The 14531-nt window shown below is 38.8% G+C and overlaps 1 long non-coding RNA gene across 1 annotated transcript in view; it reads right to left on the bottom strand.

Moving 5' to 3' along the window:
- Window positions 1-4322: 4322 nt before the first annotated feature.
- The window catches only part of LOC146439446 (uncharacterized), a 73396-nt gene continuing 63187 nt past the window's right edge, over window positions 4323-14531 (bottom strand). The window contains exons 3-5 of the long non-coding RNA XR_014851254.1: window positions 12614-12787; window positions 5061-5125; window positions 4323-4435 (exon numbers count right to left, since the gene is read on the bottom strand). This is a non-coding gene — a long non-coding RNA (uncharacterized LOC146439446). The remainder of the gene's footprint in view (window positions 4436-5060; window positions 5126-12613; window positions 12788-14531) is intronic.

The raw sequence follows: 14531 nt of genomic DNA on the forward strand, positions 1-14531 counted from the left end.
TTGTTTACTTGTACTGCTGCACTTGCACAAGCAGCCTGTCATTCTGTGTTACACAGACTTAAGCTTCACAGCAAAAATAGCAATATCTGTTCTTTGTCTTTAGATCTGGTATTTTCCCTAGAACATTGGCAAAGACATTAATCCAAATATGAATGCACAAAGGAGGAGGTAAGGAGAGAATACATAAATCTAGTCCTTCCTTTAGAACTGATAGGGGATTGGCCTCAAGTAATCTGAGCTACAGCTATCCACACTAGGGAAGAATCAAACTGATTTATTTTAAACTAATTTTGCTTAAAAACTCCTATTAATTTGCAGTTTAAATAAAGCAAATCTGATATTTCACTTAAAAAGGAAAAGATTTGCAAGCCATTCAAAACTAAGAACGATACCAAAACTTCTGTAATTAAATGGAGTGTAAATCAAACCACTGTGGCATGATAATAGAAACATTCTTGCCATTTTCAGTTTGAGGTGAACTAGAACAAGGCATGTAAAATTTTCATCACTTTGAAACATTTGGAATTCAAAGACCAGTGACTGCTATACAGCTGTTTCACATGAATTCATTTCACTTTGTGATTAGCCATTTCACAATTTCTTGTATGTGTTTTTGAATAATCAGATACTAGATAGATGTGGGCAGTCTAGTTAGGTAATTCCCTTGCAGTTCTACACACAAAATGATCAGAGTCAGACCTGTCTTCCTGTGCTTACTAAAATTAAAATACCTAAGGATACAAATTTTTTTTTTTCAAATAAAAATTTAGGAAGGAAAGATGAAGTGATTAGATTTTTAGTTTAGAAGTTTCTCTAATCTTGTACATCAGTCAGATTGGTAGACATACACTCCAGGGAAGTGGGTTCAAAAACTGTGGCAATATACTGCAAATCATTCATAGAAAAATCAAGTGATTTATTTTGATTCAAGGTACACAGTTCAATGTGCTTTTTTTCAGAGCTGATGGCTTCTTAATTGCTCTTAACAGTTTAAAACCACATCAGTATGACAGACAAAATGCTCCCTTTTTGCCTCTCAGACCTTCATTTTTGATTTGTAAAGTGTATAACTTTGTAAAATTTTAAAATACAGAATCTTGATAGCAGCCTATTGAAAGGCAGACTTTTTGTTCAGGGAATGTTGTCCCATCAAGAGGTGAAACAAGAGCTGCCTCTGAAGAAGGGAGTTTGTTATTGAATGCATTTGAACTTAATTTCCAACATTAACAGCTTTTTCCTTGCGTAAACAGAATCAGGAGTTAATCAAAGAATTTCCAGGTTAAATTCTCAGTTTTCCACATCAATAAAAGAAATTTTTCCAAACCCACAATCTCCATATTTTCACTTTGCGTTGAAAGAGTGAAACTGGTAGCCAAACCTCAATATGCTACATATTCAACAGAATAGCATCCGTTACATGGGTAATAAACTGCCTCTGGAGGAAGAATTTTCCAGCTCAAATGAGTTTCCAACAGCAAAGTGCAGGTGTTCCAAAACACTCCTCAGCTTAGATGTGGTGAGAGAATTTTACACATGATAAATCTTAATTATTACCTTAGAACAACTGCCTAGTTTTTACTTCTGAATTACATTTGCATTACACCTCCTCATCTCCGTGTATTCACTCTAAAATGCTGCTTTCATTTGCCAACATCACTGGCCACCCAGGTGACAGAGAGTGCTCTGAGACGCAGAGATACAGGGAAAGAGTGTGGGAGTGCACAGCTGCCTGTCGCCAAAACGAGCACCTATGATTCATTTTCCAGAGTATGGCAGTCAGTTCAGATACCATCAAAATGGAATGCAAATTGATTTCCCTCTTTAGATATCTAAATCTATGGATCTCAGTATTTTCACTGTGATACTAGCATCACAGCGAAATGAGGGAAGGTGTTTGGAGCTGCATCAGCAGCAGCAGGCAAGGACAGAAGACAGCCAAGAAGATCTGGTGGCCTGGCTTTTGGGACATGCTAAAAAGCAAAATAACATCACCAGGATTCTTAGAGAGGTTTTAGTGTAGTTGCTGGCATGTGCTAATGTGCTGGACTTTTGAGTCTTCATTATTATTGTCACACGTGCTACTGGATTTTGCTGGCAAGGTAGACCTACCCATTTAACAACAATACTTTTCTTTTCCTGCATAGACATACCAGGAACTGTCATCACCAGAACTGGATGTAGAATTCAGGATCCTACTTTGAACATCTCAATCACATCCTTTAACTTTTGTGAGGTTTCCTGGCATTAACAGATGCCACAATGTTTGGAAAGAAATTTTTGTGGCACCTTGTTGCTGAGTCGGCATTTCAGGCCGGGTTATACCGTTTATCTTTTTTTTTTTGCTGCAAGAAAATGAGCCTCTATCTGTACTTCTACTACCTTAGATTCCACATGTCTTGTCAAATTACCTTCAAATTCACACACTGAAACCATTCAGGTCTCTAAGGTGTAATAATAGCTCAGTAAAAAGCAAAAATTTGTTCAGATGACTGCCCTTTGAGTTCCCAGATCAGAAACAAAAATAGTTAAAATCAGCACTTTTTTAATGTACACAAATATATATTTAGTTTAAAGAGAAAATAAGTTCATGCTGCATGGAATGTTTCAACACACAAGTCTGAAATGAACTTTTCCTCCTCTCCAGCACATCTGCAGTTCACCACATGCAGACACACAACGTACATTTTTGTTGAAACAGAAAAATGCTGCGAAGTAATATGACAGAAATCATAGCCACAAATAGCTTCTGTGGAGCCAGCTGAGCTCTTTGAAAATAGCCCTTCACCATATTTTCTCCTGGGCAAGTTTTGTTGTCTCCCACAAATCCAGCTGCCAAATACTCCACACGCAACAAGCTGCCCTCATCAGAAAGCCAAGCTCCTGTTTGATGTACCAGCCCTTCTCTGGGTAATCATAATCTGGTTTGACACGTTTGTTGATGAACACTTCACAGATAATTTTTTTTGTTTTGCTGTTCCCTGGTTTATACCTCTTCCAAGACCTTGTGTGACTCCAAGCCACCATTGGATAGAACTCAACTTTTAACTCTTCTGGATTGTTGTGTGTGGGCCCAGGGTCAGCCAAGCACCATGCTCTTTGCACGACTGCTGTGCAAGGGAGAGGCAGGGGCTCACAAAATTTGCTAATCCAGATGCAGATCTGATCAGCAGGAGAAGCAGCATTCATTTTGAAGCAGGTATTACACTTCAACCCTCCTCCTTGCACACTTGAAACGATCAGTGGCTACATTGCACAGGACAACCTTCCACAGTACCCTTGTTTTTCTTCTCACAGGACTTCTCTACTGCTTCTTCAATTAGTCTAACCACCCTCCTAACCACCCTCAGATTCTGAACTGGGGAGAGATCTTGCTGAAAGCACTCATCCCTGATGGCATCTCATTCTCCCAGCCTTTTCCTTTTCTTTAATAGAAACATGTTTTCTCTAGTTACTGCTATGTGCACCACTGCATAAACCCTGCTCTTACAGAGATGTGCCAAGCCCCTCTTCCTAATTGCTGTCACCAGGTGCACCATGCTGCTCAGGAAGTGTCAGAAAACAGCCCTTTGAATTACGATTTTGCCCATAACAGTCTTGTCCAAAAGCACTTTCCAAAAGCAAAACTTTTGAAAGAAAAGAGACATTTAGGGCATCTGCTTAGGCTGCTCTAGTGATGATGTACCAGTTGATGGTGTCCTTAGGTGAAATAAAGAGCTGCTATCACAGCTGGGAAACTTGCCTGTACCCTTCTGGTGTGCAGTATATGTCCAACCCTCAGAATTTATATAAGACTACCTCACCAGTGATATTCTAAGCAAAACTGCAGCTGCTCAGGTTTTGTTGTTTTCTCTGCCAGCCTTTTAACTGGCTTTCAGCTCTCCAGTCTGCATTTGAAATGCATGAGCCATAAAAGAAGTTATTTTTTCAGATAAAACTAAGATATGCAGAGGAGTAGCCAAAGGTTCACTGATTATCTTCTCTTCACAATTTAAAAATAGTATTTCTGACAGAATTTTTCAACCATTAGCATTTTTGTTACAAGGTTTGTTACAAGGAGACTCTTGTTATTGGTTTGCAGACTGGCCATGTACATGTTACCTTGGCTAATAGCCAGTCAAGGGCATATTCTTGGCTAATAACCAGTCAAGAGCATATTCTATCCACGAATTCTGTAAGTTTTTAATTAAATGACCTCAGTATGCCCACTCTTTGAAGTTGAATCTATCCAATGTCATTAAAACTTACTCACATGCTCTTACTTTGTTATTAAATTCTACTGAATACCTATGAAAGCCTTTCATTCTTCACCCTGAGCAAGAATTGTAATTACCTGGCTATAACAAGCAGAATAATTAACAACTTAGTCTGCCAAAATTTGTTTACTTACCCATCCCAGCAGGGTAGCTTCCAGTATTATGCATATTTTCTCAGTTGTCTAGAAATAAAATTAAAAAAAAAAAGTAAGAGAAACGGTATTCTTGAAAATGCTCAGTAGAACCATGTAATTAACAAGAATTTAATTTGTTTTGCTTCTTAAAATTTAGATAGTAGTTTTTTGAATAAGTGCTTTTGGACCTTCCAGTAAAGTCAAATATTGCATACCAGTTTGATTGGGTTTTTTTCTAGGATAGTAATTTAACTTGATTTTAGTGATCTTAGTAAGTGCTGTCTTGTCCCTTTGAGACTTAAAGTTCTGATTCATAGCTAATGAAGCATAATCAAAAGGAAGGCAAAAAGCCACTTTTTTACAGGTAGCTAGAAAATAAAAGCAAAGATCAAAACACTCTCTGCATTCAGAATTCTTTGAAACTAATTTGACCAGTTGTTATGATATATTAGTGCCTGTGAGCCCTAACTGTACAGTGGATTGTGTGCTTGAATGCTTAAGCAAAATTTCAGATGAGTTGGTGTTTTTTAAGCCATAGGTTTGAATGCTTCAGCTAGGGTTACAGGCTCAGTTTATACAAGTCTCCTGTAACTCTCAGGTATCAACAGACTGAAACAGGCTCAAATATCTGTTCTAGGAGTTACAAGTAGCATTCAAGTACGATAATGTGTACCTTTCATTTCCACAAATGGATGATGCCTTTCAAATTACTTCTCCTCTGTTCCCACAAATACCGTCCTAAAAAGGTGAAATGATTGCAGATGAGACAAAACTTCCATTAAGTAAATTATTTTATAATTCTGTTGTATATGCCGTATGCAGGAGAGATATCTGCCATCATTGTATATTCTGACTAAATTATCTATTACAGCACAGTTGCAATCAAAAGAAGAAACTCAATTTTCTTTGTGACTGTGAACACTCCTCTGGAGTAAAATAACCAGTTAATTAAAATGTAGATAGGCAGTGCTATTGAATATTCTTCAAATTCATAAAATCCCACTTGATATCAGTGTTGATTGAACTGGGCATTATGAACACTTTTTATTGACTCCCCTCTCTGTGCAGAACCCCAGAGGGCATTCCTGTGGGCTCCTTTGCCTTGCAGTAGGAGTGCATGAGAGCCTGTTGAAAGCTGAGATGCAGATTTCAGACTAACAGAAGGATATATTGCTGTGTTGAACAACAAAATTTCCACTTAAAACTCAATGAATACTAGTTTATTGAATTCCTTCAAGTAAAGATTATGGAATACTCCACAAGCAGTCCAGTCTTAACCCTTTACCCACCACTCAAAAGAGAAATTTCCAACTTTGCTTTCTTCCTAGAGGCAGTGTTTTTCATGGTCTCCAAAAGAAATCTCCTCAGTGACTCTCAGATTAATGCTGTTTACTAAAAAACTGTTCCAGGTGCTCCTATATCCTGTCTATCTACAACACCATGCAGCTGTCACTAGGACATAGCTGTAATTACCCTGCCTCATTAAACAGCGTTCAGGTTCCTGGCAGCAAGACAATGTAGTTGAATTACCCAGAAATTTGGACTGGGCTGGAAGTCTGCAAACAAGAGACTGCATGCTTGGTTCTTTCTGTTTTCTCTGGAGAGTCATCCACTATTTGACATTTAAACCAGAGTGGAAGCGACACAGAATGCAGCTATTAGAATAAGTTACTTCACTGCTACAATAGTGTGATTTGCTTACTGAGCTGTAGGACCTTACCCCTCGGCAGAGTCTTCTCTCAGAGTTCCCCATCTTTCTTTTCAGTGACCACTTCAGCACTGGAAGTGCCTTTCACTAGAGCTGGGGTATTTTCACCACTTGCAGTACATGAATTCCTCTAAAGGGGTGCATGAAACAGACTGTGGACCAAGGTCTGAGACCTGCAACCTGCCTGTGGACCGCAGCTAATTCCTTGTGGGTGCAGGTTGGGGCAGCAGGGCAAACACTTCCATGCAGGCATTACTGCAGGGCAGCTGAGGAGACCCTGGGCTGGCTGAACCCCTGGCATGGAGTGAGAACTGGCTAGGAGCCTTTCCTCTTCTGCCTATACATCTTCTGGCTGCACAGATGGCCCCATGCAAACTGAAGATAGCAGTGTCAGCTCTGGATTATTTATAAACACTCCTCACCATGAGTTTTTGGCTTTATTAACAGGAAGCTACATTCCTTTCATTGTAGTTCTTAGATGAGTTTCTTGATACACATGGAAAAATCCCGTCCTTCATGTGCACATGTGGGAGGCATGTTTTACTTTTCCTTAATCTTATTCTGGGCTTTGCTACTTGCATATAGGACATATTATACTATTGCCAGCAAAAGATTTGTGTGACATGTGAAACACTGAATGGAAAGGGAATAGGAGCTAAAATCTGTTACTACCACAGGCCATCTGCTCAGGTATTGACTCTCAGAATCTTTAAATCTCTTTGACTGATGAGTTCAGACCAAGGAATAGTACTTGCCTTTAATGTCATGTTTTGACTTGTCCCTGGAGGATGGAAGACACGGTAGTTTGAAACAGCACTTTGAACTGCACTTGAAGACCAAATTGTAACACTGACTGACACTATGAGTTGCAACCCTTAGAAGAAGATGTGATTATCATTACATCTGCAAGTCCTGGCCAAATTCCAGCTTTAGCACTCCAGCTGTGGGGTTTCTTTGTTTTATGTTTTCACCAAAAGTTCTAAGATTTGTTCTACCTCAGTTATAGATACTACTAGAAAATTCTTTGGTGCACATTTTGCTCTCTGTCATCCAAGACAAACACCTATCAAGGCTTTCATTCCTTATAAATGGGAACAAGTAGTTTGTCTTTTGCCAGAAATGTGATGCTATCAACATATCACAAAATCTACAAGCAATTCACTTGCCCATATGTTCACCAAACACTTTTCAGCCCTATCTGGGCACCCTAGATCTGTCTTAAAGCCATCTGGAATTATACGTTGCCAACTTCTGATCTTCAGTTAACTACAGTAGGAACTTTCTGAGCCTCTAGTTGCTACAATGACTAAATTTGGAAACAGGGTAAAACTGCACTGAGCCTGTTGAATGTTTTAGAACCCCAAAAGCATACTCCAGTGTTTTCTTTTAGTCTTTTTGAAGAGGTATATAAATAGTAAACCACTTGATTTGCATCAATTTCAGAATAACTTCTAAGGAAAATTTTTCCATAATATTCACTTTTTCTAGATCTGCTTTTGCCCATTCTTTATGAGTTGCCTTTTCAAAGAATCTTACTGGCACTTTTAATTTCAAGCTGTCATCTCCCTAACCCCACTTCTTATCCAGTCTTGGTTTACCCACGGTCTATTCATCCACTGACTTCTGCATTAAACTGTTGCCCACATATGGCCCTTTCTATCAATCAGAGCTACAGTCATTAACTTTGAAAGGCATCTCAGGTACTTGTATTTCCTTTGGAAATAACATCCTCTGAAAAGATTTGCAAAGCTCACAAGCCTGTACATGTCATGAGGAACCATAGTTTGCTGGATTCCCCAGCTACAGCCAGTAACTGAGTTATCCTGTCTTTAGCAACTGGAAGCATTTGTGTTTGTAACAACAGCATGAGCAAGTGCTGCTGCTAAGTGATGTTTTGCTTAAATTTTGCTCTCACAAAGCCAAGCTGAAAACTTTGAAACAGCTTTCCAAAGGCGTTGCCATCAAAAAAGTCACTGCAAACTAATGCTGCAAAATATTAATTTTGTCAACATTTTGCTGATGCTGAAGTTTAGTGTAATGTTAATTGAAAAGTTTTTAAGAAGTAAAGATTGTGAGTAGAAAGTTGTGTAGAGAAGCCTATTATAAATGGATTTTTATTGAAATACATTTCTTTAGATCAAGGTCTGTGGTGAGGAGACTTGACTTATTTTGTCTGTAATGCTTCATTGAATTATTATAAATCTGTGAAGATAGAGTTGTAGATAAACAAATAAACAAACAAAAAATTTTTAAAAACTTAAACAGGATTAACAAGTATCTATCCAATTGTCAGTAGCACATTATGTTATGTAATTTATTTCTATTGTTTTTTCATGTTCTGAAAGACTTCATTCTTGGCTCTCTGGAATTCCTTTGGCATACTACCTTTTGTCAGTGAAATGAATGCTGAAAATTTGCAACAAACATTATTCAGCATACGGAGTACATTTCAGGGCTCACTCAGTGGCTGTGCTTGAATTTGGATTTACTCCACTGGCAGAAAAGCATCAGAGTGGAAGGTTCCTCCACTGTAGCAAATCAGGAAGTGCTTTTAATGTCAGTGAGTTGCACTAATTTACAGTGTCTACAAGTTGTGCTTCAAATTTTGTTTTCCTTTTTGTTTTCATGTCAGTGTTTTGAGGACAATAGAGACTATCAATAAACCCAGCCCCAGATCTGTCTCACTGAAGGAGTACATAGAGCTGCTCTAGTCACAGGGGTCTGAGCTTATTTATTCAAAATATTTTTCAAAGACACAGTCATCCCTCCCTCTTAATAATTTTTATATTTAAAAAGGAATGTCGCAAAATTAGAGAATAACAGTCCAAGCCTGTTCAGGAATGCCATTTCTAAGGCACAGATCTCAGGAAATACATCCTGTCCCCAGTCTCAGTTTCCAAAACCTCTTTTCTATGTTAATATCTTCTTACATTTCCTGTAGTTTTTTTCCCTGCCCAGATAACCTCATCTTGTATTTCCATTACCTCATGAGTTCTGTTTTACTCTGACCTGTTTTACTCTATCCCTGGCCTTCATTATGTTTTTGTTAGGGAACATGTATGACCATAAACTCAATTACACGGCTTCTAAGTTGATGATTTCTACTGTTTCTTATTAGAATAAAAATTCTATTTAAGCACCAATTCAGCCAGACTAGTATTTAGGTTTACTGCATATGGAGAATTCCTCCATACACAGTATTCCTTTGGAGGATTTTAGCTGTTTTCTTTCTTCCTGACTCTCGCGGGGGCTGTAGGTAATGCAGTGCTCCAAGGTGGGTAGGGCAAGTACCAGCAGATGGTGCTGAAGAACACGCAGCACATTCCCGAGCTTGGGGTGTTGCTTCCAGCAAGTGGCTGCTGGTGGTAGAGCATACACAGTGGAAGAAAAAAAGCAATCTGGACTTTCATCTTGCCAGAGTAAATTAAAAATCATGCTATTTTCTTCAAGTACTGAGCTTTAGCAAAAATTAAAAAAAAAACAAAAACAAAAACCAACCAACCAAACAAAAAAACCCTGCTTTGTCATCAACGATAGGCTGTTTCTTCCACTGCAGACCTAATGTTAGAACCTTCACCACACTCTTCTTTTTAAAAAAAAAAAATAGACATTTTCATATCCTGACACGGTTTTTTTACTCAACCACTGCTTCCTTTTTAATTTCTTTACATCTCATTCCAGGATATGAGACTTCTAAGCATGCGGCAGCCACTGTGCACAAAATCATTTTGAGAGATTCGTGTCTGCCAAGCAGTGAGAAGAGGAAAGTCCACCTTGGTCAGACCCTCACCCCTTTCCAGCAAATTAACACTGAAATTCCTATCTTTGTGTGACTTTCACTTTGTGACCCGGTTAAAGCTAGAGACACACTCTTTAAGTTTTCACCCATACTGAGCTGGAGGAGATCTTCACTTTAAGAGATAGAAGAGATAACACCACTTTTCTTTATTCAAAACCTAGAAGCCTTGAGGTAGGAGGGTAGGTTTTGGAAGAGGGTGAATGAAAAAATGGGGAAGGAGTACACTTGAAATAATTTAGATTGCTGGTGGTCAAATATATAAATTTGGTGAATGTGATTGAGGCAGTTTAAATGAGTGACTCTTGCTTTGTCTTTTATTCTATTAAACTTAATGAAGAAGAAATTCAGGGGGCCACTTCACCTGCATCTGTTTTTTTCTTGATTCTAATAATTCTAAAATGAAGGAAGCCAGAAATGCTACCAATAAATTATTCAGCTCCATGAAACCTTCCTGTTGTCAGTTAGGGGACATGGTGTCATTTGGCAAATTTAGATCAGTTAATTTCAGAAAATTCCTCTATTCCTGTCTGTCAGAGCTGCCCCCACACACACCCTGCATCCCGCTAGGGAGACAGCACAAGGGAAAAAGCGTGTCATTAACTCCCCAACAACTTACATGCTGGCTCAACAGCACAACTCCCTTTTCCCAGCTCTAACACATTGCCCAGGTTTATAACATACTGCAGCTGAGAGCAAGGCACATGTTTATTTCTGCTCCGGGAGTGACAATCTGTGGAAGATTCCCCAAAAATTCTCTTTGTAGTATAAAGATCTCAAAGGGCTGGCAGTTTCTAGACAATTTTCTGAATTGCCTTCATTTCAGAAGACATGTTCAGCTGTATGAGTGAGCATTAAGGGGACAGATGCACAGCCAAGGAAACCTCTTCTTTAATTCCTCCAATATGAGATGGGCCATCCCCACCAGCTTCTGCCCACTGGGCACAGGGCCAGGCACAGCTGCTCTCCAGTTCCACCACCTGCGCTGAGCATGCCATGAAGTACAGAGAGGCCTTAGTTGAGCCTCAGACACTGATCTATACTGCTCTGCTACAGGATTCCTGGGTGCCAGGGCAGCAAGGGTACCTCATGGTGAAATGCTGTATTTCGGCATTTAGATCTTGGGCTATCTCAGGAGTGCTTGGGGGATGTAGCAGTGTTGCACATGGCCCCTAGTGCTGTTGGGAATGGCACATTTCCCACCCCAGAGCCTGCAGCACTCCTGGAAAGTTCCTCTAGTGCTTGACAGTGATTTGTCAGCACCACCCACATCTGGCAACCCTTCTGTGTAGCTCTGCATGTGCAGTGTTCACACCATTATCCTTCATCTTAGAGCCAAAAGGAGGGGAGGACACACATGGGCCAAAGACCAGACCTGAAGATAAACAGCCTTCCACATTCCTCATAGTTTCGTAACTGCTAAAATGCCTGGAATTTTCAAAAAATACTTAATTTATGCTCTGAGGGGAAGAAATACCTATTTCATCCTTTGTCTGATGAAAGTGACTTAACTTACTCTGTCAAAAACAGTCCCCTGAATGCATGAATATTTTCTGTTTCTGTCTGGTTTATAGTGCATTGTTTGTAAGAAAATTCTGCAGTGGCAAAAAGCATGGTCTTGTCCATAAGCTCAGCCCATTAATAAGACACAAAGATGCACTGTATTCTGCCAGGCAAAAGCACCAGACAAGCTGGAAGCCAATATGGAAATATTTAATGAATTTTTCAGTAGAAGAGCCAGCTACTGTATTTCATTAAAAGGGAGTAGTATTTTAAATGAAATACAGATAGATTTTGTAAAACATGGGTATTATAATTTACACTGGAAATAGTTTGGGTTTGTGTCACTGAAGCTAAGCTATTATTGAAAAAATGAATGTATTTTCATATATGATGGCTCAGAAAATCATGTCTGGATTAAGCTCAACTTAGCACCTCCCTTAAATTTATATACCTGTGCTCTGATCCTGTTCTCATTTTATAATCTATTTAAAATCTCAGGTAAAAATATGGGGAAGTTTGGAAGAAAGTGTCAATTTAGCTGAGTTTTTTTCTTCCTTGAATGAATTTTAGAAGATGCTGTATTTTAGCCAGGAAGATCTACTGACAGCTTTTCTGATCTTTGGCAGTAACAGAAGATACGGAAAAACTGAGTCAATCCTGCAACTGAGAGTTATAACAGTAATCTGAGTCAAATTGTAAACTGTTCTGGGGGTGTATTGCCATCAAAGAGTTATTGGTCAGAACAGCAGAGACTAAGTCTGTGGGAATTCCCCGGGCTGATCAGATCCTTGGGTAATCTGTAAGAAGTGATGACAAAATATGACCAAGCCAAAAGAGCATACATCATCTCTGCTTTCTACCACTGGAAGTGACCAGACAATTGAGCACAGTTGATTTTGGACTTAGAGAGCTGGATATGTTTGGCTTTTAGAGCATTTAGGACATATTTAGAGCTTGATACACAAATTCTGCCCACTCTTCTGCATGTACATACACAGACATACCTTGAAGCATGCTTGTGCAAGCAGTCCTACATTGTTACATGAAAGATTTCTCAGTTATACGTGGAATGATGCTGGCTGCACCATTTGGCCTAATTTATATAATCAAGTGGTATAACATTACACTAAGAAATAACCAAACAATCAATATACCTTTCTTACTAGAGGTAAGTCTCTCTAAAATGGAGGATAATTTTAATTATTTAATGGCATCATACCTTCCACAGGGCAAGCTGAACGTATCTTTTAGTTTTAATGTGTATTCTTCTCTTATGTCTCAGGTACACTTCTGTGTTCACAGTATGAGGATGATCCTCCTGAAGATAATTTAAGACCTTCTGTATTTCTCTCAACACACTTTGCTCCTTGGGAAAATCACTCTTGAAAGCTGTCTGAAAGACAAAATTTATAGTTTCAGGTTAACATGTGCCAAACTGATTTGTCTACAAAAATGAAGTAGGCATATGGTGTAATGGAAGAGGGTTTCCTGGCAACCAAGTGTCATGATAACTGAGTGACTTATAGTGTTACACAATCTTAGGGGCACTAATGCACTGCAAGATAAAGTCCCACCCTTCACAACTCTCAGGAAATGCATATTATATGTGCTTCACAATCTCTCTCTGATTTACTGCTGATATTGTAAAGTGCTCTGTAATCTACATCCAGGCTCCAACTGTACTTTAGGAGTACCATCAAGGAAATTAGCATTAATTAGATAGAGGAAAGATGAAAGACTCTAGGAAGCATTTAGGACCCGGTAATCTTGTTTCCTAAAGAGAGAGACGGTGTGGTCAAATAAAGCTGCTGAATTATTAGGTCAGAGGCTCCTTCTTTGCAAGGGCCAAATGCACTGAAAAACACTGAGCAGCCAGAGCTGAGAGAAGGGCAGCCCTACTCATGATTTACATCTGAACCTGCTCCCTTTTCCTCCCCTACCTTTACCATAGCCACGGTCACAGGCTGTGAATTGGAGGCACCCTCTGGTTGAGTTTGGTGCTCCTCAAAGAAATGCTTTGGTCACACATAGTGTCAGAGGTGTCCAAAATCTGGAAGTAAACAGTAGAAATAATTGCTTCCCCTGGGATTGTATTCTAATGGTTTAATTTCCAGTACAGTACCGTATTTCCCTGTACTCAGTCTGGCTGCAGCCTTGGGCTGTATGTAGCTGTATGGAATGTTGAACAAACTGAGCAGCAGTTCACCGGAGCTTTTCCTGCAGCAAGAGGAGAAGTAAACACATACATGAAACAAGACTTTTGTTGAAACTTAATTTTGTAGATTGTTCCTGCAGTGGTATACAAGAGCTCCAATCACCATAGAAACGACGAGCAAGCTGCATGTATCCTGCAGGAAGGACTCCAATATTTAGTGATGGTCAAAGGGATAAAAGTCATGCTGAGAGCAGAAGAAAGGAGAAACATAACATTTACAGATGTTGAGATGGCTCATGTGAAGTGTCTCCCACTAAATGCAGAAAATGTGCTCAGAAATTTGAAGTCTGATCCTCACTGCATCATTGAATCAGAATGTAGTGTCAGGTAAATCTGATCCACCCAATTACTCCACGCAAAAAATGGAAGTCCCTTCTATGTCAGAGAGGATAAATTAGTAAATAATTGATAATCAGTAGATAATTAGTTGATAATCAAGTGTGCTTTGAATCAAAAAATGCAAAGTATTATCAGCATTTAGCTCTCCAGTAGGATATGACTTAGACTTCAATGTCTAACAGTTCATGTAAGTATATTTGATTTTAATATTTTAATATAATTTTCATTTTGATTTTATTAGACAAAATAAAAAGAGCCCTTTAGCAAACATAGTTTGGTCTAACAATAGAAATGTGACTTTGGCACCAAACTTTAGAATTAAAAAAAAAACCTATTCCCATTACAGTTTTAACATTAAGGCACTATAAATATTTCTACACAGTATTAGAAATCCTAGCTTACTTTGCCTATTTCCATGCTAAGCATGGTGTATATGCCATTCTAGGAATGACGTATTTTCTAGGAGCTGGAAATTTAAGATAGATTGTTTTGCTTTTTAATCTTTTTTTTCAGTCCCATATTCCTTCTTAATTTAAATTTTCTCACTATGTCTTTAAGTACATACCAAAATGCATAATCTATA

Source organism: Lichenostomus cassidix, chromosome 3 (assembly GCF_008360975.1).
Source record: "Lichenostomus cassidix isolate B80296 chromosome 3, HeHo_3.0, whole genome shotgun sequence".
In the NCBI taxonomy this organism is placed as follows: Eukaryota; Metazoa; Chordata; class Aves; order Passeriformes; family Meliphagidae; genus Lichenostomus; species Lichenostomus cassidix.